At 41.1% G+C, this 23,644-nt stretch overlaps 1 long non-coding RNA gene across 1 annotated transcript in view; it reads right to left on the bottom strand.

The window, feature by feature from the left end:
- LOC124872084 overlaps positions 1-23,293 on the bottom strand; it is a 39,009-nt gene extending 15,716 nt beyond the window's left edge. The window contains exons 1-3 of the long non-coding RNA XR_007039197.1: positions 23,211-23,293; positions 4,597-4,659; positions 1,331-1,462 (exon numbers count right to left, since the gene is read on the bottom strand). This is a non-coding gene — a long non-coding RNA (uncharacterized LOC124872084). The remainder of the gene's footprint in view (positions 1-1,330; positions 1,463-4,596; positions 4,660-23,210) is intronic.
- Between the last annotated feature and the right edge of the window lie 351 nt (positions 23,294-23,644).

Genomic DNA, 23,644 nt, shown 5'->3' on the forward strand with positions numbered 1-23,644 from the left:
CACCTCTGGGAGAGCTTTGACCAGATTCCTTGGGATGTTGGAGACATAGAGTTTGAGTGGGCCATGTTTTCTGCATCTATTGTCGATGCTGCTGCCCGTAGCTGCGGCCATAAGGTCTGCGGTGCCTGTTGCGGCGGCAATCCCAGAACCCAGTGGTGGACACCGGCAGTAAGGGATGCTGTCAAGCTGAAGAAGGAGTCCTATCGGTTGTGGTTGTCTTGTGGGAACCCTGAGGCGGCTGACGGGTACCATAAGGCCAAGCATTCCCGGTGCATGTTGGACTCCAGCAGGGCTGCCCTTTGTCACCGGTCATGTTCATAACTTTTATGGACAGGATTTCTAGGCGCAGCCAAGTGCTGGAGGGGGTCTGGTTTGGAGACCAGAGGATTTTGTCTCTTCTTTTTGCAGATGACGTGGTCCTGCTGGCCCCCTCTAGCCAAGACCTACAGCATGCGCTGTGGCGGTTCGCCGCCAAGTGTGAAGCGGCTTGGATGAAGATCAGCTCCTCCAAGTCCGAGGCCATGGTTCTCGACCGGAAAAGGGTGGCTTGTCCTCTTCAGGTTGGAGGGGAGTTCCTGCCTCAAGTAGAGGAGTTTAAATATCTGGGGGTCTTGTTCACAAGTGAAGGAAGAATGAACCGGGAGATCAACAGACGGATCGGTGTGGCTCCCGCAGTAACGGGAGCGCTGTGCCAGTCCGTTGTGGTGAGGAGAGAGTTGAGCCGAAAAGCGAAGCTCTCGATTTACCGGTCGCTCTACGTTCTTACCCTCACCTATGGCCATGAAGTTTGGGTCATGACCGAAAGAACGAGATCCCGGATACAAGCGGCTGAAATGAGCTTCCTCCGTAGGATGGCCGGGCACTCCCTTAGAGATAGGGTGAGGAGCTTGGCCATCTGGGAGGGGCTCGGAGTAGAGCCGCTGCTCCTCCACATCGAGAGGAGCCAGTTGAGGTGGCTCAGGCATCTATACCGGATGCCTCCTGGACGCCTTCCACGGGAGGTGTTCCAGGCACGTCCCACCAGGACAAGGCCCAGGGGACAGCCCAGGACACGCTGGAGGGACTATGGCCCGGGAACGCCTTGTGCTCCCCCCGGAGGAGCTGGAGGAGGTGTCTGGGGAGAGGGGTGTCTGGGTGTCTCTGCTGAGTTTTCTGCCCCCGCGACCCGGTCCCGGATAAGCAGAAGACGACGTGTATGAATATGACTACGAGTATGAGGTTCACTTTTGAGGGGTATAAACCAAAAAAATTAGTTTTAATATTTTGAGAGCTGCTGTAAGGAGTTAAACATAGGACTTGAAAAATTCAACCAATTACCTGCTTTACTTACCTGCAGCGCAGAGAAGCAGGTGGGGGAGCAGTAGCTATGGTGACGTCAGAGGTACCCAGGGAAACAGCTCAATCTGGTCGTGTTAATGAGAGAATTCTTCTAGCGCTCCTCTTTGGTCTATGCCATTTTTCACTGGGGGCATGCCAAACACACATAAACTACACAATTAGAGACATAATTCAAAAATCAAAGTCGTGGTCAATAAATAGGCAAAGATCATTCACAGAAGGTTTAGGCAGAATTATGACGTGGACACAGGTTTGATCAGGGACACATGCAAAGTTGGGCAAATTCTGAGAGTTCTGGGGAAGGAGTTGGACAGCCACTGGGTTCACCATCTTGGAGATCGGGAAAAGAACCAATGAAGCAAGGGGCCAAGCAGCTCTAAACACGAAGAGGAAGGTCCCTGGTTGACAACCACACCCTCTGCCCTTCCTGGTAGTACAGCATTGTGGGAAGATGGGACCACTAAAGGCTGGAACCCATACACCTTGTAGATCAGGAACAAGCTGGTGGCTCTTAAGGGGAGAGAGCTGAGAGTGTATTACACTGACGGAAGGTTTTGCAACCACTTAGAAAGATTCAGTTTGCATAACATGTAAAGTTTTTTCTTCACCTCTTGATTGACTCGTTCTGTCTGTCCATCGGACTGTGGATGAAAACTTAAGGAAAGACTCACTTGGATCTCAAGTTGATTAGAGAGCTATCTACAAAACTGCAAATTAAGGGGCTTGATCAGAAATGATATCGATGCGTTGGTGGACGAGGGGGTATATAAGTGGTCAGGAAACTGGCCAGTCCTTTATGGCTGCAACTTTGCTGTGATCCAGTTCCTGAGATCTTGATATCAGGGATGACAAAATCTAAAAAAGATGTTGTAAATCTATGAAATTCACATTTCCCAGCCTAAGCCTTTGAACCAGTTGTTTTGTAGGAGACAGAATGACAAAACAGACATGTTCTTGGTGAGTGGGAAGACCTTTAGAAGAGGTTCGGATGTTTGTTCAGATACACGAAAACAAAACAATCTGTCATGTCCCTGACAACATCTGTAATAATGGCTTGAAAATGGCAGAAGGGTTTGTCAGGCCAAAGGTAAAATTAAACACAGTCTTCCGTTCATCCCCCTCCCTGATACAGGGACAGAAACAGTGAAAGAACACTGGACTGGCACAAGGCTGTTGATAATCTGGCACAGGCAGAGGCATACAGGTGAAACAGAGAGCCAATTAGGGATAGCACAGATGAGCTGAATGAGGCTAATTAGAACAGGGAGACATGGCAGGAAAAACATGGAGGCATAAAAACAAAAATAATCTAATTTTAGCGTCTTGGTCAAAGACTAAGGGTAAAAGTATCACCACCAGGTGTCCTCCAATGGAAAATATTGCACGGCGTGCAGCCTAAAAAAAACACAATACCACATGTAAAGCTCCTGCCAAAATATTTGATTCTGGTGTGAAATAAAAACTGCTTAATTTCCTGATTAGGCATCCAACAAGCAATATTTAATAAATATAAAAAAAAACTAAATTAATCCTGCTCTCCAAGGAAAGTTCATTTTCATCTCAACTTTCCCACATACACATTTAAGCAAAGCAAAAGTTTTCTCTTTCCTCCATTTACCATAACGTTTGTAAAAGCAGTACCCAAAAAATTAATTTTTACCTATAAATCTAGCCATAATTAGTTAAAAAAAAACCTTCCTAGAAATAGGCAAATGTTTAGGAAAGCGAACAAAAAAGTTATTTTTAATTATCTAATCTTGTAATTTATTTTGAATTTGATATTTTTAAAAGGATAAAACATAGATGCTTACTTATATTGTAGACACAACTGGCAAATTCTCTTAATTAGCCAGAGCTCAAATGGATTTTGAGAATAACAGAAACAGTAATAGAAGCTTCTTTATTCAATCAAAGCCCTAACCAGTACAGACCTTTAAAGGGTATCCATTTGAGGAATGTCCTGCTGCTTTCCCAGAAGGAGGACTGAGGCTATATAACCTGTCACGATCTTCAAACAGGAACAAAGCCTGTAGCAGTAGGGCTAGTGGCTCACCATGAAATCTTTAATAAACCAAAGAGCGCAAGAAACAGTAATAATAAAAAATGCACCTCTGTCCGGTAGAGAACAGAGAGGTTAGATAACATCTCATTTTCCACTTGGGTATAAAGCTAATAAAGCATTGTTTACTCATTAATTAGATTTTGTTATTAGGGGATGTATCATATCTGGGAATAGATGAATAGTTTGACTGTGAAAGGTACTGCAAACTGAAAGGTGAATTTATTTGTTTTCTCTTCAGCATTTCTTGTGGATTCAGTTCAAAACAATGTGTGACAAAAGCATTACAAGAGTTTTGGTCAAGCTAAATAATCAGTTATGAGAATTTCTTGTAGACGTGTTGCTTTTTTATTTTTATATTAGGCATAAAAATCTACATTTTAAAAACTTAGAGAAAAACTAATAGAAAGGAGAGCAAAGGATGGTTAAGAAAACAAAAGGAAAATGTCAGGGTCTTATAGTATTACAGCATACCTTCACTAAATTTAGTTTCCCCAAGAAAGTAATGGTTAGCCCAAACACGCTAAAATCTTTATTTTAAAGCCACAGGTCTAGGATTGCTTGGCCTAACAACACAGTTATGGGGTTTAAGGAGGAGGAGGGGGAAGAAGGACATCTGACTGGGCGCTGTTGCAGTCCATTGACTGTTTTCTTCAGTGGAAAAGGTCAGGGGATACAATGTGAGGCACCTGCTGAAGGTAATCATTAATAAACCTGCTGTCCTGTTAGGAGCTACTAGCTTTGCCAGATGTGTTCAACTCTAAAAAAGCCAATCTTGCAGGAGCAGTGTAATTACAAAATCCAAAGCAGACAGTCAGCAGTGCCTAAATGTGATGTATGATATAAGAAATTCCCTTGCATTTTCTAATTGGAGTTCTGTTTCATGGTAGGTACGTGTGACTGGTGCCGATGGGGGTGTGTTTGCCTCTGAGGTCTCTCTACCGAGGAATGTGTAATTTTAAGTATCATGTTAGGTTACCAAGACAACTCTTTCTCATAAAGTGAAAGATAACCAAGGACATTCATGTTTGAAACCATGATCTGTTACAGTTAGACGTTTAGAGCGTGCTGCAGCAGTTTCTAAATACAATACTGCAGCTAACTTAAGTTGACACTCATAAAAACTGCTACTGTTTGAAGCATGTTTTTCTCATTAAGGGTGGATGTATAAAATTACAGAATGGCATGAATATATTCACCTGGTTCACCTGTCTTTGCCAGCCACACTTGATCAGCACTTACATGCAAATAAGGCTCCTGTCCTGCAGAAAAGAAAAGGTGGGAAAGCAAATTGGATCGAATGTAATTCAGTTCACAAGGCTGAGCATTAATCAATAATGCTGAGAAAAGGCTTTCAAAGCAGTGTCTACCTTGTGTAAGAGCTTTCTTCTTTTTACAACACAACCTGGGCCTGCATACTTCTGCATTTTACAACAAGTTAATCATGAATCACAGCACCTTGTTTTATCAACAGCAGCCCATCTAGTGATGTTTGACTGGGCTGCCCCACAGAAAATGACCCACCTGATGGGTCTTGTAATTGGTTGGCTTGAAAGGTCTTCCACTGACTATTTGCATCCTCATCTTTGTGCGGTGTTTTTATCAAATAAAGTGGTTGTGCTTTGTACGCACATCACTTAGAAGAAACATCCGTTGTACTTTAATCTGACTAGTGGCTGATGTGTGTATAAGAAACGTATATTTAAAATTTTGTTTTGTTGAACTCAGTTATTTTTTATTTTTTATTTCTGTTACTAATACAATATTTAAAATTCAGTTTATGTAACTAATAGCTAGATTATAATTTTTTACTCTGGTTGTATTTTTTTTTTTCGTAGTGTTTTTGATGTTCTATTTACTCTTTAAAATTTAATCAAATACATTGCACCAACCCAAGGCAAAAAAAGCACAAAAGTAATCAAGAGGGACACAGGAGTCCATGCATTTATTTGCTGAGGAGAGCTCTATGAGATTGTTTGAGTGCTGAAGAAATATTAGGTAAGCCTCAGTACCGAAAAGTGTGTGCTTGGGGTGATGTAGAGAACCACAATGAGTTTTCACAACACAGTGTGGACGAAGTTTCAGAAAAAAATGTCTGGGTTAATATGGGTGACTTGTGTAAAGTATTGCTTACTTGGACACCTGGCTTGAAAATGGATTGCTGTATGCATGAAGCACCCAAGGTTTCATCAAAAGCAATTCCCTGTCCACAGGACCTTGAAGCAGATTTTCTTTTTGAATCTTTGCCCATACTATTGCGACAAATCTATTGTCTCTCCATTCATACTCATCTCAGATGAAATCTTTAACATTTTTGGGAGTCAGCAAGTGGAAGTCTTGCAAAAATGTGCAGTGTTGTCATCAAATGACAATCCTGCACTGTTTTAAATTGTCTTAAATTAACAAATTAGCATAATGATAATTACATTGATTTTTACAGTTTTCATGAATAAAGCTGCGAAACAAAAGTAAACACAATTTCTCCCATAAACTGAAAAGACTAAGATCATAGACATTGGGCTTTTGAAAGTGTAACATATAAACAGAAAAGCAAGGGGGTATTTTGGTCACTATAAGACTGTATATAAAAAGGTATTCTCCAATTCTTTGCTTGTTTGCATTAGCGCCTCATTGCTGAGACTACTCTAAACATAGGGTGAGAGATCCAATGTTTATTCTTTGGAGGCTATGCATTTGCATGTGTGTAAGTATACACACCAAATACCTGTCAGCTATACTTAAATAATTAAGTGCTAAAAAAGATCAATCACTTAAAGAAACAAAAACAAAAACAAGAACATGGGTGGAGAAATGTGATGACCATAGAAACTGAATTTATCAGATTGTTTTACAAGACTGTCAAGTATGTTATTCAGGCTTGGCTGTTACAAGATTGTTGCAGCTTTGTAATTACAGTGGCTTGCAGGTTAAACTTTATGCCAAAGTGCTACAACATCTGGAAATCCTTATGCTACAGCACCCCAATATGATGTTTTGGGGCTTTTCTTCTTTCTGTCAAGTACAAAGTACCCTTCCAGTTTTGATCATAATCTCATGTGAAATACAGGTCCTTCTCAAAATATTAGCATATTGTGTTAAAGTTAATTATTTTCCATAATGTAATGATGAAAATTTAACATTCATATATTTTAGATTCATTGCACACTAACTGAAATATTTCAGGTCTTTTATTGTCTTAATATGGATGATTGTGGCATACAGCTCATGAAAACCCAAAATTCCTATCTCACAAAATTAGCATATTTCATCTGACCAATAAAAGAAAAGTGTTTTTAATACAAAAAACGTCAACTTTCAAATAATCATGTATAGTTATGCACTCAATACTTGGTCGGGAATCCTTTGGCAGAAATGACTGCTTCAATGCGGCGTGGCATGGAGGCAATCAGTCTGTGGCACTGCTGAGGTCTTATGGAGGCCCAGGATGCTTCGATAGCGGCCTTTAGCTCATCCAGAGTGTTGGGTCTTGAGTCTCTCAACGTTCTCTTCACAATATCCCACAGATTCTCTATGGGGTTCAGGTCAGGAGAGTTGGCAGGCCAATTGAGCACAGTGATACCATGGTCAGTAAACCATTTACCAGTGGTTTTGGCACTGTGAGCAGGTGCCAGGTCGTGCTGAAAAATGAAATCTTCATCTCCATAAAGCTTTTCAGCAGATGGAAGCATGAAGTGCTCCAAAATCTCCTGATAGCTAGCTGCATTGACCCTGCCCTTGATAAAACACAGTGGACCAACACCAGCAGCTGACACGGCACCCCAGACCATCACTGACTGTGGGTATTTGACACTGGACTTCTGGCATTTTGGCATTTCCTTCTCCCCAGTCGTCCTCCAGACTCTGGTACCTTGATTTCCGAATGACATGCATGCTTTCATCTGAAAAAAGTACTTTGGACCACTGAGCAACAGTCCAGTGCTGCTTCTCTGTAGCCCAGGTCAGGCGCTTCTCCCGCTGTTTCTGGTTCAAAAGTGGCTTGACCTGGGGAATGCGGCACCTGTAGCCCATTTCCTGCACACGCCTGTGCACGGTGGCTCTGGATGTTTCTACTCCAGACTCAGTCCACTGCTTCCGCAGGTCCCCCAATGTCTGGAATCGGCCCTTCTCCACAATCTTCCTCAGGGTCCGGTCACCTCTTCTCGATGTGCAGCGTTTTCTGCCACACTTTTTCCTTCGCACAGACTTCCCACTGAGGTGCCTTGATACAGCACTCTGAGAACAGCCTATTCGTTCAGAAATTTCTTTCCGTGTCTTACCCTCTTGCTTGAGGGTGTCAATAGTGGCCTTCTGGACAGCAGTCAGGTCGGCAGTCTTACCCATGATTGGGGTTTTGAGTGATGTACCAGGCTGGGAGTTTTAAAGGCCTCAGGAATCTTTTGCAGGTGTTTAGAGTTAACTCGTTGATTCAGATGATTAGGTTCATAGCTCGTTAGAGACCCCTTTAATGATATGCTAATTTTGTGAGATAGGAATTTTGGATTTTCATGAGCTGTATGCCAAAATCATCCGTATTAAGACAATAAAAGACCTGAAATATTTCAGTTAGTGTGCAATGAATCTAAAATATATGAATGTTAAATTTTCATCATGACATTATGGAAAATAATGAACTTTATCACAATATGATAATATTTTGAGAAGGACCTGTATTTTTAAACTACTCAACAAGGGTAAAAGGGAAGCTCAGATTTTTTAATGTGTGGTGTTGTGGAGGGATTATCAACAGTCAATATTTTACCAGCAGAGCAGACAGTGCTTGGAGTATGTTAATTTTGACAGACCAAATGAAGAATTAATTTGATGGATTTCCATTCATGGTCAAGTTCCAAAGCAGATTTTTAGTACTAGAATACCAAAATAACTGCAACCTTGAAATTATTTTTCAAAGCAGTTCATTCATCTATTTATTGTATTCCCTCAGTCCAGTTCCTTCCAGGGTATACCAAAATCTATGGTACACCCTCGAAGGACTTTTCTATCACAGGGATAACTCAAAGAGAAACAACCTAAGGTAAATTAATGTCCACCAGTTAACCTAATATGCATGTTTGGATTCTGGAAGAAGGTCAAAGTACCAGAAAAAAAACCAAACGCAAAACAAACAAACTAGAGTTCAACAGGTTTTTTATAATCGTTTCTGAAAAAATATCCGGCCACATTGTATTACCCTCTGCTGAGACAATCTTGGGATGTATGATTATTGATATTGTTCACAAAAAATGCATCAAGCGACAAAGGTATCTGAGCAATATAAAACCAAATAAGTACTTTCCTAAAACGTTCATGACAGTGCGACACCTCATATCTAAATGTGGTCTCTTAAGGTATCAGCCTACCAGTAGTGGTTTAATCACATCTGTGCAGGAGACACAGGAGGCTGCAAACTTCCAATTTAACGGTGGTAGCATAGGATTAGATTTTTGTGATCCTCACTTTCTTTCCTCTTCAGTCTTTGAAGGCTGCTGTGCTTCTATTGATAGATTTTGCTTGCATAATTTCCAGAGATTTTATCATTAAAGACAGCTTTAAAGTGCCTGTGACAAGCTTTTCCCACAAATGCAGAAATTGAAAGAAAACATCTTAATAGCAATACTACGACAGCAGCCGTTAGTCTGCACTATTTTCCTGCAGCGAAGATGTTGGGACTATTAATCTGAGAATATTATTTAATATGTAATATTAATATTTTAATATTTTATCAAATAATATTTGATATAAGGAAGACTAATGGGCTCTGTACAATATAAACAAGTTGATTAAGGGTGATTGAAAATCATGACCAAAAGAGTGATGCAACATTACCATGCAATATTTATGTTTGAGGACCAAGGATTATCTTGAAGAATCTTGATATGAAGTTAAGTTAGTCTTGGAACCAATTTAGGCAATAATCAGCAAACGTTTAGACAACCATTCACAATGCAAGATCAGATAAAATATTATTTTAATAAAATAATGTTTTAAGAATGATCTGCTGAATAAAACCAACCTTCTGGATGAGTTCTCAATGGTGTCTCATTAGCTGCCTTTATTTATTGAAATAATATTTGAAGAAATATTATTAAGGGAATATTTTGGAAAGAGCCAAATCTTTCTGGAGAAATGGGGCTTAATGGTGTTTACTTAGTTATCAAATTTAGTAAAATGATGTTAGGGACACATTATTTACTGGATTGAAAACTAACACACCCCTTTAAAATTACCGTTGATAAAAGGGTTAAAATGCCTAAGCGCGGATGGTGCGTTATGATCAATCTTCTGTTTAAAATCACCCTTTAATAAAGTGTGTCGTAACTTTAAAAACACACAAACACAGAACACAAACTGAACATGTGTGCTGCAGATATTCTGCTAGCACCAAGATAGCTGAGTTCAACACAATCAAAACCAAACTTCATAAAATGAAAAACGTTTAGATCATTTCAATCTAAATCTTTCTATATTGTTCTGCCCAAACACTTAACCTCATGAACTGTGGTGAGGAACGTTGTCCAAGGTGGAGAGGTTTGAAGAAATGTCCACAGTTTTTAAACGGTTAGCTACAGCTAACCTCCTTAGCTGTGGGGAGTGGCGGCTATTCTGTCGGCCGGTCTGTGAACAAATGGTTAGCTTCTAGCTAACCTCCGTGGCTGTGGATGAAAGACGGCCCGTTCTGTCCGCCAACCACACGGCACGTTACCGTAACCATGGTGATGCAGTCTCTGCTGTCTTCCTTCCAGACTGGGAGACCGCTCCGCTCGGCATCGTAGAGACCGCTTCTCTGTAGGGAACTTTTCTGGGACAGTTTGCTTCTGCAGGCCTCAGAGAGAAAGTAAGCAATTCTTACACCTTAATTTCCCCGTTCATGAATGAAAATACCAGATACACAGACAGTATTTCATTCGTACTAAACTTTGCATATGATCGATGATCGTATTACATTCTTGGATCCAGTTGAAGAGTTTATGTCTTTTTGCCAGCAAAGAGACATCAGCGCGCTGTTCCCCTCCTATCCCGATGATCACCGGTGGAAGAGGTCGGCTTGTTGGAGAGGGGGTGCTCTTATTCAAACAGTGGCATCATGGGAAGTCTGCTGCTACGCCCCATTCCTCAGTTGCTGGAAGTCAGTTAAATGCAATTTATTTTGAAAGTTCCAGAAAAGTGTGTACCAGAGTTTTAATGTTGAAATCCATGGCTGGGTCCCAACAAAAAGGATTAGAGCTGCCTGGATCAGAGCTGGGAAATTGATGAGGGACAGATGGGCTGGTCTCACCCAGCACAGCCAGTTGTGATTGGAGGACTTTTCAGCAAACTGCTTCAAACAAGAAACCTCTGAGGTCGCAGGAGAAATTATGTCATAAGTCGGGATATCTTAGAGACGAAGGAGAATATTGAAGCAGATGCTATAGCATCTGAAATTATTATTTTTATTATTATTAAAATAAGATAAATTACACATGCATACAATATATCTAAATACATGTTTCTCTAAATATTCTAATATAAAGATTTTAAAAAATGACACACCAGGTAAGTGTCTTCAGTTCTAGAATCATCCCTGCTGCTACTGCTCCATGCTGCTCACTTTGACTCCAGCTGTTTCACTCAGTACTGTGACCCTAGATTTACACTGCATCTGCACCGGTCCAGTCCGCTGCGAAGCCCGGAGGATCTCCAAGATCGATACGCATATCACGTAATAAAAGCCTGTGATGAATGCGGTAGCAAGTTCAAAACAACTCTTAGTGTAAGTTGACTAGTTAAATTGCTTCATTTTTTATTTTATGCATCCAGATATTTTCATGTGTTTTGTTCTACAATGGGTGAGTTCACTGAGTACAGCAAAACTATATTTGTTGCTTAATTTGGTGCATTTAATGTTTAATTTCTTGGTTAATAATACCTTAGTTAACCCAGTAACTAAGTAAAGTAATGTTAATGTTTCCTTTCTATAAATGTAATTGGATTTATCATGACAATTTGATGTTACAGGCTCTGTTTTAAGTCTTTATTGGGCTAAATAACAAAGGCTAATGCCGAAGGTAGCTACGCATTGGTAAATGGAGGAATGTTATGTCATTATGGTTTATGGTTGTTTACACCTGTGAATCAGTCACTCTACTAGACACAAGCTCTTGAGGAAATAATACCAATACACAGCAGGAATGGCAGCAGAAGGGGAGGTAACAGGATCTACACTCTTCAGACCAAAACAGAAGTAGCAGATTTAAAATGATTCTGACAACATACTTGCAGCGGTTAATTTAATAAAAAATATTACACTTTAATTTACCATTCATGTTATCAGTAAAATGCATCCAGAAACTGGTGCGAAACCTGTCATTCTAGCTTATTGATTGAAGGTAAATAATCAGCTTTATATCTCTTACTGTTCTAAATCAGAAAAAGTTTCTGCCATGTGACTATATTCATAGGATATAACCCTCTCTCAGTATGACTCTCAATTTCACTCTAATGTTATCACACATATCTTGGACAGCAGAACGTTTTCTGGACAGTGATGCTATTATATCCTCCTCTCCCTGACAATAATTGGTTTTGGTTTTATTTTAATAATCTTCCCAAAGGAGTCTTTTAATTATTGTAACTTCTTCTCTTGTTCTCCCTAACGCTGCTCGTTGGCCCTAAGAAAATTAAATGTTCTTCAGTTACTTTAAAAAGTTTTAAAGATTAGGCTGTGTGTTTGAATAAAATGTATTTAACTTAACACTCATTACAGTCATTTAATTTTATTGGTGATGTGACTCTACAGGGGTTGGACAATGAAACTGAATCACCTGCCATTTTAGTGTGGGAGGTTTCATGGCTTAATTGGACCAGCTTGGTAGCCAGTCTTCATTGATTGCACATTGCACCAGTAAGAGCAGAGTGTGAAGGTTCAATTAGCAGGGTAAGAGCCCAGTTTTGCTCAAAATATTGAAATGCACACAACAGTATGGGTGACATACCAGAGTTCAAAAGAGGACAAATTGTTGGTGCACGTCTTGCTGGCGCATCTGTGACCAAGACAGCAAGTCTTTGTGATGTATCAAGAGCCACTGTATCCAGGGTAATGTCAGCATACCACCAAGAAGGACGAACCACATCCAACAGGATTAATTGTGGACGCAAGAGGAAGCTGTCTGAAAGGGATGTTCGGGTGCTAACCCGGATTGTATCCAAAAAACATAAAACCACAGCTGCCCAAATCATGGCAGAATTAAATGTACACCTCAACTCTCCTGTTTCCACCAGAACTGTCCGTCGGGAGCTCCACAGGGTCAATATACACGGCCGGGCTGCTATAGCCAAACCTTTGGTCACTCATGCCAATGCTAAACGTCACTTTCAATGGTGCAAGGAGTGCAAATATTGGGCTGTGGACAATGTGAAACATGTATTGTTCTCTGGTGAGTCCACCTTTACTGTTTTCCCCAAATCCGAGTGGTTACGGTGTGGAGAAGCCCCAAAGAAGCGTACCACCCAGACTGTTGCATGCCCAGAGTGAAGCATGGGGGTGGATCAGTGATGGTTTGGGCTGCCATATCATGGCATTCCCTTGGCCCAATACCTTTGCTAGATGGGCGTGTCACTGCCAAGGACTACCGAACCATTCTTGAGGACCATGTGCATCCAATGGTTCAAACATTGTATCCTGAAGGCGGTGCCGTGTATCAGGATGACAATGCACCGATACACACAGCAAAACTGGTGAAAAATTGGTTTGATGAACATGAAAGTGAAGTTGAACATCTCCCATGGCCTGCACAGTCACCAGATCTAAATATTATTGAGTTACTTTGGGGTGTTTCGGAGGAGCGAGTCAGGAAACGTTTTCCTCCACCAGTATCACGTAGTGACCTGGCCACAATCCTGCAAGAAGAATGGCTTAAAATCCCTCTGGCCACTGTGCAGGACTTGTATATGTCATTCCCAAGATGAATTGACACTTTATTGGCTGCAAAAGGAGGCCCTACACCATACTAATAAATTATTGTGGTCTAAAATCAGGTGTTTCAGTTTCATTGTCCAACCCCTGTACATCCTCTACATCAAATGTATTTGTTATCCTCCGGAGGGAAGGGGACCACCTCCTGGGTCCGGGGGCTGGGTGTCCCTATGGGGTATCGGCACCGGGACCTGGGAGTATAGAGTATGTATGGGGAGTGTGAGTGAGTGTACGACGTCCATTGTTGTTTGTCTTTACATTGGGTGCGTGAGTGTGAGTGTTTTTATGTGTACCCATGTGGATGGGAATGTGTGATGGTCACTGTGTGTGCCTGTTGGCTCGGATCTCCTCTGTATCTGTCCCGGGTCCAGGGGGGCAGGTCTGTGGCTCCGCACACTTACTATTGCATATTTTTATGGAGAAGCCTTGTATACACAAGCATACTCACACTCAGACTCACAGTGTTTACATTCAGATACACAAATGCTCTATATTGGGCCGCATTTACCATTAAATACATTTTGCATTGATAAGTAGATTTTTGGTAGAAAAGCTGGTAATATGAACGTTTCTGCAGGTGTAGAAGCAAGCAGGGTGTTATCTTGTATTCTCTTCATCCTTCTTTCTTTCCTCCATTCTTTTCTCCTTCTCTCCCCTTTTCCTTTTTGCCCCACCTTTCTCTCTTTTGTGCTTATTTCTTTCCTTTTCATTTCCGTCTCTGTGTCCGTAACAATTGAAATCTGAAAGCAGTTTCTAATAAAGTTTATTTTGATAAATATCAAGCAAAGCTTTAAAGCAGTAGCTTGTTGTGATAATCTGAGAATATTATTTAATATTTAACATTAATATTTTAATATTTTATCAAATAATAGTCTGTTAAGGGTTGTCCTGTGAATACCAGCCCAGTAAGGCGATGGTATTAGGACAAAATAGAAAGGTGTGAGACGAGCTCTGACATTATTGAACAGCATAAACTCTGCACATATATGGAATGAATTCACACAATTTCTTAAAATACAAGAATTTATTAACAAAAATATGTCAACTCAAAGTCAAACATATTTCAATCAACAAACTCTTTACTATGCTAAAACAATCCAACTAAACTACCAAGCAGAATTAAAGAATAGGGATGATTAATTGGCTATGTACAATATAAACAAGTTGATTAAAGATGATTGGAAATTATGACCAAAAACAGTGATGCAACATTACCATGCAATGTTTATGTTTGAGAACCAAGGATTATCTTGAAAAATCTGGAAGTGAAGTTAAGTTAGTCTTGGAACTAACTTAGGCAATAATCAGCAAACGTTTAGACAACCCTTCACAATGCAAGATCAGATAAAATATTATTTTAATAAAATAATGTTTTAAATAATGATCTGCTGAATAAAACCAACCTTCCGGATGACCATTTCTCAACGGTGTCTAATTAGCTGCCTTTAGTTATTGAAATAATATTCGAAGAAATATTATTAAGGGAGTATTTTGGAAAGAGCCAAATCTTTCTGGAGAAATGGGGCTTAATGGTGTTTACTTAGTTATCAAATTTAGTAAATGATGTTTAGGAACTATTATTCACTAGCTTGAAAACCAACAACCTTTCTGTTGAATACTCTTTAGTAGCAAGCACGTGTTCTTACCGGTTAGCAGTTAAGCTAACAAAGAAGTGGATAGCTTAGCACCAGAATCAACACATACCTTTAAAATACCAGGGTTAATAAAAGGGTTAAAATGCATAAGCGCGGACGGCGCGTTATGATCAATATTCTGTTTAAAATCACCCTTTAAATAAAGTTTATCTTAACTTTAAAACATACAAAGAACACAAACCGGTACGTCAACTGCAGATAGCTTGCTAGCACTAAGATAGCCGAGTTTCACAAAACAAAATTTCATAGAATGAAAAACGTTTAGATCATTTCATCCTAAATCTCTCTGCCCAAAACACCTAACCTCATGAACCAGGGTGAGGAAACGTTGTCCAAGGGGCGAAGCTTGAAGAAACGTCCACAGTCAACAAGCGGTTAGCTTTCAGCTAACCTCGGGGGTTGAAGGTGCGTTTGCTCTGTGAACAAAAGGGTTAGCTCCGGAGCTGTAGCTGGGTGGCTCGTCCTGTCCGCTGCGGTCTCCGCTGTCTTCCTTCCGGGCTGGGAGACCGCATCTTTGCAGGGGCTTCTCTCGAACACCGTTTGCGTCTGCGGGTACTCGGAGCGACAGTCAAGCAATACTTGTACCTTAATTTCCCCCGTTCATGAATGAAAATACCGGATACACAGACAGTATTTCATCCGTACTTATCTTTGCATATGATCGATGATCGTATGGCTTCCTTGGATCCAGTTGAAGAGTTTATGTCTTTTTGCCAGCAAAAGACATCAGCGCGCTGGGCCTCCCCTGACCGGTCCTTTTCTAAGGCCGTGTGGAAAGAGGGCGGATGTAGCAACAGCTGTGCCTTTATTTGGTTAGTGGCATCACAGGAAGTCCACAGTTATCCCGTTTCCTGGCTGTGCCGGAAGAAGGTTAATGCACTTTATTTTGAAAGTTCCAGAAATGTTTAGAAGTTTAATGTAGTAATCCATGGCTGTGGGTCCCAACAAGCTGTAATGTTCCACTTGTGAAAGTAAATCTGTTGGGCTTTTTCTTGGGACTCATATAACAATTCTGAGTGCTACTCTGCTATCAAATGCATTTCATGTATAGGATTCGTAGTAGGCATGATTGCTGCATAAGAATATAACCTGCGAACACTGTGTATTAAAAAACATACCTAGCATGGTGTTGTGATGAAATACCCTACCTGTCTCAAATTGTCGTACCTGTTGAAGTTTGATGTTTTCAGTGATTGAGGTAATTGTTGCCAAACTCATTTTATATGTTTCTTCTTTGGTTCTCATGTTTTTAACTTTAATGATTGTTTTACAGGGAGGCAATAATTATAAAATGCTTCAGGACTTTTGTCAAATCCTTATTACACTGCAAGCTGCTATAAACCTCCATAGTGAACCTGGTTCACGTAAAAGGTTGCATCAGGCAAAAGAAAATTGGTATAAAATAGAACAATTTTAATACTGTTTATTTTAGTTTGTTTTGCTTTGTTTGAGTGCTAACAGGCCACTAAGGTTAATGATACAGATTTGTTTGGTAAAGTAGGGTGACCAGACATCCCTGATTTCTGGACAGTCCTATGGCAGTTGATCCACTGAGATAATTATCTGGACCACAGCCCAGACAGAACTCATAAAATAAGGCTCAGGGATTCTGATGTGAGGTGGGTGTGGCAGGAGAAGTGGAGAGGAGAGACACCACTGTCTGGACTGGTGAAGCTCCAATGTTTGCCTGAAGAAGTTAAAATTTTAGGCTTTATGAGGAAGGTTTTGTCTCAGCCAAGGCAATTACGAGGACTTCTGACCACAGTGAAGGGCTCGTCCTGATTGATCCAAGGCAGGCAGATTAGGGGTTGTACTGCAAAGTAATTACTTAAAACGCACACAATGTGATTTTCTGGATTTTTATTTTAGATTCTGTCACTTACAGTTGAAGAGTACCTAAGATAGAAATTATGCTTTGCAAGTGGAAAAACCTGCAAAATAGGCAGTGTATCAAATACTTGTTATCCACACATGTATGTGTGCAGTGCTTGCTACTTGAGGACACCAGTGCTCAAATTCACTCATTCATCTATTGTTTCTATAATACCACACCTCACATGGCAAACCAAACATAGAATTGCATGACAGGAAGTCGTTTTTGAAAGTGTAGCACCAGCCACTTAGAAAACTTGATGAAGTGTCACCGACCTTCAGAACACCTGGTCGTCTCACCATATCAGGATGTATCATGTCATCGCAGGTAATTTCTGACTTTAACTTTCTAATGTTAACATGATAATACTAACTTTCAACAAATATTACTCATTTCATATGACTTAGATGATTAGATCCACTCTGCCTGATTACACGTTTCCCGACCCATTTTACAGAACACGTTTCATATGGAACATGACAGAAGTCTGCTTTGGAATTGTCTCCAATCTCCCCATCAGGTTTATCTATTAGGCCTTGTCCTGTGTGTTCTTTCTGTTTAGGGAAACGCGTTCTGTTGTTGTATTTATTACATCCTTTGCTTTCATTTATGGCTAAAATATGCCAAAACAACTATAAAATTGCTCTGACATATGTGCTCAAACCAGGGTTTTTGTTGGATCCAATATTTAGTTAAACAACAAAAGCTCCCATTCAGTCAATATAAAGCAGGTGAACCAATAAAACAGTGTTAAGCTAGGACTTAGATTCATTGATATGCCTAAACACCTGTGCAGTCTGTGTAGTTTGCCAACCATTAGGCAACATTATAGAAAGCAGTGATCCATCAGCAGACCATTAGCATTTTGTTTGAACAGTTCATGGCTGTGTCTTGCTTCACTCAAAATAAAAGTGAGGGAAGGCTGGGGAAGCAGAAAGAAAAATGTGGTCAAATAGTCTGTGTTATGTACAAAGTACTCTGCGAAAAGGAAGCCCAGGAGAAACTGAAATTAGATTTCCATTTTATGACACATCTCAAAGAGGAAGAGAAGGAAAAGCGTACCTGAAGGGAAAAGGACACCTGAAAGATGCAAAGTGGGAGGTAAAAAGACGTGGAAAATTGCTGGAGGGATCAAGAGGGAGACATATGGGAAGGCTGAATGCAAAGGAGAATGGGGTTGCATGCCTCAGTGACAGAGGCAAAAGGCATCAAGGTAAAAGGAGAAGGTTGGAAAGACAGCTAAAACCTCGAGCACATTGAAGATGACTGTTAGAACAGCAGCACACCTTTAAGTAATATTAACATTAAGTAAATGTCGGTATTTTTGAACAGTGTGCATATTGTGAAAATATTGCTTGTAGGCATCTGCCAAAACTACCGAGAATTAAGTCTTTGCTTCAGAATTAGTTTGTTTTAAATGGTTTATCTTTTGACTTTTTAGTTTTCTCCTTTTTTAGCTTAGATCATATTTGTGCAAACAGTTAAAACCATATATTTTCATACGCTCTTTTAAAAGACAATTTTTTTTTCTCACTGTCGGGCATTAGTTCAGATGAAACCTGCCATAGCATTACAGAGACACAAAGACAACTACTTTTGTTTTTGCTGCTTTGGCTGACTGGTCACTAAATGACTTTCAAATCTGTCTCCACACAATATTTATTCAACTGACCATCTGGAAGTTAAACGTTAATGTGCTACCTGGTCAAATAATTATTAGCTGAATGAAAGATTATTCGGCTAATCTTAATTAATTTATTTAATAAGTAATTTGTGCTGCCCTCAGTTTTACATTTCAGCATTTGAATGTGAATTCATCCTCAAAGCATTTACATAATGTAATATAAGATTAAATAATATTACTGGGTAATTGCCGCAACATTCATGTAGTATTGGATTCATTTTATAGTACTGGAGCATATATGCAAAACATTTTATCTCTAAGATATAATGTGGATCCTGTGTAATTTCTCAACATCAAACAAATCTGTGCCAACCTGGTTTACCTGGTGATAAAATTGTGTATGCTACAGTATCAAATGTGAAAGCGAAGCTTGAACTACATTTACTGGAAGTGAATAGTCTTCAGATGACATTGAAACAGCAGGCAGATACATTCAATTGTTTATGGGGATATTAAATACCTGTCAAGTGCAAACTATATTGCTCAGTATATAATAACATAGATATTATAAGAAAGCTTTGATGGCATGGCACCAGGGTTGCCAGCTCTCACTCTTCTGGAGTGTGAATCAAGCTTTTCCTTTATTTTTCACTCTTTTACACTGCAAGATAAATCTCTCCCCAAATAAAGAAAATCTTTGGACTCAAAGTGAAGTCCCTTTTTCCAAACTGTGCTTACACAAACACAGTGGTATTGAACAGTTATCACTGAGGCCCTAATCACTCTGCTGACACTTGAAATCTGTGGTGGACCTGCTTCACTACTAGAGAGTGATTTTGTTTGTCATATGCTCTACAATGGTGCACAATTGATGTATTGTTACTCTATTTAAGAATGTTGATCCTCTCTAGAGTCGTTCTTGTCTTGCTTTAATTAGTGTATGGAGGGTTTGGCTTTCAGTTCATCACCAACCTTTCCAATGATGTTACTTATATCTGACTATTTTGGGATGATGTTGTCCATGACCATACACTAACAATAAATTTCAACCTTAATAATCGCATTATTCTCAAACACACAGGGTTATGCAGCAAGACAATGACCTGAAGGACACCAGGACACTGGGAGGTTCACCTCTGAATGACAAAAAATGGTATTTATATTGTCCCAGTCATAGTTTGGAATAAAAACCAAGTGAAATGCAGACACATGACCTCAAGCCGGCTGTTCATGCACAAAAACCTTCCAGTGTCAATAACTTAAAACAGTTATGCAATGGAGGGTGGGTCAGAGTTTTTCCACAGTATTGTAAAAGACTCACTGCTGGTAATTATGAACACTTGAACGCAATTATTTGCTGCCAAGGATGGCAAAACCATTTTATAGGAATGGGAGGCAATTACTCTTTCAGACAGGACCAGGGTGGTTTGGATAGCTTTTCATTGTTTTAAAACTGGTTCTCTGTATAAATCTTTGTTCTGATGTGTTTTTTGATTATCTGAAAGGTGTGAAAAAAAAAACCTATTAGGGGTAAATAATTTTCCATATCATGAAATTGTTCGTTCGTTCGTTCGTTCGTCGTCTTTCGCTTATCCAGGACCGGGTCGCGGGGGCAGCAGACTCAGCAGAGACGCCCAGACGTCCCTCTCTCCAGACACCTCCTCCAGCTCCTCCAGGGGGAGCCCAAGGCGTTCCCAGGCCAGCCGAGAGACATAGTCCCTCCAGCGTGTCCTGGGCCGTCCCCTGGGCCTCCTCCCAGTGGGACGTGCCTGGAACACCTCCCGAGGAAGGCGTCCAGGAGGCATCCGGTATAGATGCCCGAGCCACCTCAACTGGCTCCTCTCAATGTGGAGGAGCAGCGGCTCTACTCCAAGCTCCTCCCGGATGGCCGAGCTCCTCACCCTATCTCTAAGGGAGTGCCCGGCCACCCTACGGAGGAAGCTCATTTCAGCCGCTTGTATCCGTGATCTCGTTCTTTCGGTCATGACCCAAAGTTCATGGCCATAGGTGAGGGTAGGAACTTAGACCGACCAGTAAATTGAGGGCTTTGCTTTTCGGCTCAGCTCTCTCTTCACCACAATGGACCGGCACAGCGGCCCCATTACTGCGGCAGCTGCACCGATCCGTCTGTCGATCTCCCGCTCCATTCTTCCCTCACTCGTGAACAAGACCCCGAGATACTTAAACTCCTCCACTTGAGGCAGGAACTCCCCTCCAACCTGAAGAGGACAAGCCACCATTTTCCGGTCGAGTACCATGGCCTCGGACTTGGAGGAGCTGATCCTCATCCCAGCCGCTTCACACTCGGCTGCGAACCGCCACAGCGCATGCTGTAGGTCTTGGCTAGAGGGGGCCAGCAGGACCACGTCATCTGCAAAAAGAAGAGACGAAATCCACTGGTCCCCAAACCAGACCCCCTCCGGCCCTTGGCTGCGTCTAGAAATCCTGTCCATAAAAGTTATGAACAGGACCGGCGACAAAGGGCAGCCCTGCCGGAGTCCAACATGCACTGGGAACAGGTCCGACTTAGTGCCGGCAATGCGGACCAAACTCCTGCTCCGCTCGTACAGGGACCGGATGGCCCCTAATAAAGGGCCCCCGATTCCATACTCCTGGAGCACCCCCCACAGGGCATCACGAGGGACACAGTCGAATGCCTTCTCCAGGTCCACAAAACACATGTGAACCGGTTGGGCAAACTCCCATGAACCCTCGAGCACCCTGTAGAGGGTATAGAGCTGGTCCAGTGTTCCACGACCCGGACGAAAACCACACTGTTCCTCCTGAAGCCGAGGTTCGACTATCGGTCGGACTCTCCTCTCCAATACCCTTGCGTTGGCCTTACCAGGGAGGCTGAGGAGTGTGATCCCCCTGTAGTTGGAACACACCCTCCGGTCCCCCTTCTTATAAAGGGGGACCACCACCCCAGTCTGCCAGTCCAGAGGCACTGTCCCCGACCGCCACGCAATGTTGAAGAGGCGTGTCAACCATGACAGCCCTACAACATCCAGACACTTGAGGTACTCAGGGCGGATCTCATCCACCCCCGAAGCCTTGCCACCGCGGAGCTTTTTAACCACCTCGGTGACTTCAGCCTGGGTGATGAAAGAGTCCAACCCCGAGTCCCCAGCCTCTGTTTCCACCACGGAATGCGTGATGGCAGGATTGAGGAGATCCTCGAAGTACTCCTTCCACCGCCCGATAATGTCCTCAGTCGAGGTCAGCAGTCTCCCGCCCCCACTATAAACAGTGTTGGCAAATCACTGCTTCCCCCTCCTGAGGCGCCGGACGGTTTGCCAGAATCGCTTCATTAAATTGTATCAGTAACATCTCACTTTCGCAATATTGACTCCATCTGCAGCCATATCTCTTTCAAAGCCCCACTGAAAAGTTGGCAGCACAGGTTAAAATTGTCAAATCACTGCTGTGAAATGTTTCCCTGTGTACTGTTGGGCCCAGCCATTGGAGGGAACAAGAGCTGAGCTAAAAACAGAACTATAGAGACTAATAAAATCTTTGAATCCCAGAATGCACAGTATTAACCAGCTGAACTCAACCAGATCTCTTATTCATCAAAACAGTTCATAGTAAGAGGTTATGTCTGGGCAAAAAAAAAATGGTTCAGGACAAAACTATATACTTTTTTTATGGTGTTTTGCTTTTCTTATTGTGAATAACTGTTTGAATGAATTGGGCCGCTGAGCTTGAATGAATAATGACAGCACAAATGTGCAGAGTCATGTCTCTGTGTCAGCCTAGTGACAAACAGGCAAACTAGACTGTCTCGGGCTCTAGTAACAAAAAATAAATAAAAATAACTGCAGTCAGTTTTCTGTGTTTTGGAGTGTATAATCTTCAAACCTATGAAAAGTTCCTTTCCTTCTGGGGATAATTATAGCTATTAATTAGGTAGTGAGTAAATAAAGTTTATTTATATAGCACTTTTCACTGTTAAAAATTGAAACATGAATAAAAGACAAAGAGCAAATTAAAAGATGCAAATATTCTAATATTTAGACCTTAAGGAAAATAGAGTTTGCATAAGACTATCATAAGCTTTTTAAACGAATCCAGGCTATCAAGATAATGTAAAAAGAGAGGAAGCTCGTTCCACAGTTGAGGTGCAACAGTCTGGAAAGAGAAGTGCATTTATCTCAATGATATCCATATAACTTAGCTTGAAACAATGACGTTCGGAAACTTTATGATATTGGAAAAGTTTAAGGTCAGTTTTTAGTTACTCTATGAACATTTGTAAAAGTAAATTTAATACCATTTATGAAGTAACTTGATTATTCTGCCTGTGTAGCCATGGGGCTCTCTAACAGCACTTGAAAGCACTTATGACAGACATAAAGATAAATGCATCCCATGACTCAAGTCACCATACCCAAGGAGAGCTGTGTTGCCCCGAGCAACACAGTCTCCCATCCTTCTCCTTACTTTTTGTGAGGGATCCATGACAAACAAGCATGTCGAACAGGGTGGCTGAGACTGTTGAGTTAGACTGCTTTCATGTAACCAAGCTCAAGAAGGAAAAAAGAGGAGAGGATAAAAAATAGCAATACACAATGACAAAGCAAAAGAGAGAAAGGAAAAAGAAGAAAAGAAGGGGTGGACGGGTAAAAACAAACAAAAAAGAAATCACATTCAGCAGGGTACCACAACTCACAAAACAGTGCATTGGAATTCAATGGCTTGGTCATACTCACTTAATTTGATGCTGTACTGGCATTGGCCAGCTGAGAGTCTAAGCACAATTACAACTTGTTTTTGATCCCTGATTTTTTGATAGATGGTTGCTTAGAGATCCTATACCCTCTGAGTAAGAAACCCAGGGCAGTGTCTGGGGATGTTCTATCAATGCTGCTCACGTAATGCTCTGAAAATAGAGAGGTGACTGGTGGAGGGGGGCATGCTATTTGGATTAAATCCACTCATGTAGTGAGTGCACATAAGCAGCAGCTGCAAAAGGGAAGACATATAAAAACTGCAGACAGTACAAATGCAGTCATGCTGGGGCTTGAGAAATGAATTTTGTATTTTCTAAATAAAAGGATTAATCTTATTCAGAAAATACTTTTTACTATATTAAAGCTTTACATTATACAAATCTCTGCTGTAAACTCTCCAGATGCTACAGCAA

This window comes from Girardinichthys multiradiatus, chromosome 8, assembly GCF_021462225.1.
Source record: "Girardinichthys multiradiatus isolate DD_20200921_A chromosome 8, DD_fGirMul_XY1, whole genome shotgun sequence".
NCBI classification, from domain to species: domain Eukaryota; kingdom Metazoa; phylum Chordata; class Actinopteri; order Cyprinodontiformes; family Goodeidae; genus Girardinichthys; species Girardinichthys multiradiatus.